A 3,022-nucleotide genomic window follows, 5' to 3' on the forward strand; every position below is an offset into this window, starting at 1 on the left:
GTGGACACTTGCGTGTCAAAACAACCAACCCAATTTGAGTCCGAAAAAGCATGTGAGTCTGGTGGCAATGATCCGCCCTTGGGATAAAACAAGCCAAAGATGTAAAGTGCCACTCAAGTGGCAAAAAATCCTCTTGATAGCATGCCAATGCTTAGACCCTAGGCTATGCATAAATTTGCTGACTTGTGAGACTACAAACTGAATATCTGGCCTCGTGTTGCATACAAATACCAACAATAGTTTGGTTAAGGGTGACAGCCACAGGATCACCAGCATCATGTAAACTCAATTTCAAACCTGTTTCCATGGGAGTGGCAATAGGTTTGCAATCCTCAAGTCCAAACTTACATAGCAATGTCTCTATGTAACTTTTCTAACACAAGGCAATACCACCATCACACTGCTTAAACTGTATGCCCAAGTAATGATGCAGCAGCCCCAAATCTTTCATTCTGGAAGTAGAATTCAAATTAGCCTTAAATTCAGCAATATGTGCCTCATTGGGACCAATTATCAACAAATCATCCACATAAAGAACAACAATAAGAAGTACATCACCCTCATGCTTGACATACAATGTGCTTTCTGTTGGACTGTTACAAAATCCTCGTCTGAACAAATGAATGTCAGATTGCTCATACCAAGCACGAGGAGATTTCTTCAACCCATACAAAGCCTTCTTACATCTGCACACTTTGTCCTCTTGTCCTTTCTTGACAAAATTGCGAGGCTGTGTTACATAAACTTCCTCAAATATGTCACCATTCAAGAAAGCAGTAAGAATGTCTGACTGATGTACATCCCAAACAAAATGAGCTGCCAATGCACATAGAAAATGAATAGTAGTCATACACAAGTGGGAGAAAAAGTTTCTTCATAATCTATGGCTTTTTTCTCCATATAGCCTTTTGCAACAAGTCGAGCCTTATGGCAATCAACCTCACCATCTGGCTTGCGTTTCAACTTATAAACCAACTTGTGCCAATAGCCTTTTTGCCAGGAGGAAAATCACATAAAGTCCATGTGTCATTTTCTATAAGTGCATCATATTCTGATTGCATGGTAGCCATCTAATTTTTTGAATTCTATGCTTCATCAAAAGACAGATTTTTCTCAGCATCATGTAGACTAGACACAACCAAAGCATAACAATGTGATGCATAAGATGCATGGCGAGAAACTGAAAGGTGCAGCCAATTTACTGTCACGCAAAGTGTGCACCATCCATTTTGGCATACCTCTGGCCTGCTCATTTTCAGCCCTTTCCTCATCAAGTACATCATGTACATCTGCATCTGTAATAGGCTGACCTATAACATAGTCAAAAACCCCAATAGGCTGTACATTTGCCTCATTGGAATTTACATTCATATTTCCACCACTGAAAAGAGGAAATAAAGTGTCATAAATGTCCTATGAGCTTACATTACTGTCTCTAGTACATGATAGCGAGGACTGAAAAGAATCTTCCACAAACACAAAATCTTGTGAAACTAGAATACGCTTTGTTTGTGGATGATACAACCTGTAACCTTTGCTCTCAGTACTATAACAAAAAGAAATACATTTGACAGTCTTATCATCCAATTTTTTGCGTTGTGTTTGTGGCACCAAAGCATATGCCAAAACATCCAAAAACACGCATGTGCTCAATAGAAGGCTTTCTATCATGCCATGCTTCATATGGAGTAATAGACTGTAAAGCTTTTGTAGGACACCTATTTAGTACATAAGTGGCACACAAAGCCAAAAAGAATGCGGCAAAGCCATACATAGTGCCATTTTTGTAAATGACATGTTTTCCCTCTCAACAATACCATTTTCCTTAGGTGTATAAGGCATTGTAGATTGGTGTTTTATCCCACAACTAGCCAGAAATGCATTAAATTCATGAGACATATACTCTCCCCCTCGATCGGAACGGAGGGTGTCCATAGTACATTTCGAGACATTTTCAGCCATAGCCAGAAAAGAAGCACATAAAAACTTTTAACTTTTCTTTAAGCGAAAATACCCATGCATGCCTAGAGTAATCATCAATGAAAGTCACGAAGTATAGGTAATTTTCCAAGGACGGAGTTTGCTTGGGTCCACAAACATCACTATGCACAAGGTGCAACCTGCATGTGTCTCTAAGTGAACCATCCTTTGGAAACTTAGATAGCTACATTTTACCCAAAATACACCCTTCACAAACATGTTTGACAGGTGCTTCAAGAGGTGGTAAAGAAGCAACCATATCAGATTTCTGCAAACACAGCAAACTGGCAAAATTCAGATGCACAAAACGTGCATGCCACAGTTTTGCATTTGAAACAGCTCTTGAATCTGCAATTGCATTTGCAAAATTTTTTCCACACTTGTCATACAAAGTGAGCCTATACAGCCCATGATACAAAAGGCCAGATGCAACAATTTCATCAGATCATGAATTGAACATCTGTCATCCACAAATTTGACTACAAGTCCAAGTCTAGCAAGTGCACATACAGACAAAAGATTCTTCTTGATCCCAGGTACATAAAGTGCATCAACAAGTGTGAAAGAACTACCATTTGCAACAGTAAGCACAATCTTTCCAACTCCCTGAACCGGATAAAAGGCATTGTTGGCACAAGTGATTGAATTCCGATAAGGGACAGACTTGAGAGAGGTGAACAATTCACAATGTAAGGTAATGTGCTTTGTAGCACCACTGTCAAAATACCACACATGTGAATCTGCAGCAACTGACATGCATCCATCATGGATAGTAGGATTATAGGTATACTCTGCACTAAAATCCCATTCTGCTTCAACATCAGCATCACATCTCCTTTAACAGACTCAACAATGGCTGCATTTGTAGTGAAACCAGCATTTGTAGTGAAACCACCCTCTTTCTTCGAAGCCTCTTTGGCCTTCAACTTAGGACACTGCTTGATCAAGTGATCATTAGCTTTACAATAATGGCAACACAACTTCTTTTTGCCCTTATCACCAAAATTTCCAGACGAATTGCTCCCAACAAAGCATTAGGAAG

The sequence above is a fragment of the Adiantum capillus-veneris genome, chromosome 5, assembly GCF_014529385.1.
Source record: "Adiantum capillus-veneris isolate H3 chromosome 5, ASM1452938v2, whole genome shotgun sequence".
Taxonomy (NCBI): Eukaryota; Viridiplantae; Streptophyta; class Polypodiopsida; order Polypodiales; family Pteridaceae; genus Adiantum; species Adiantum capillus-veneris.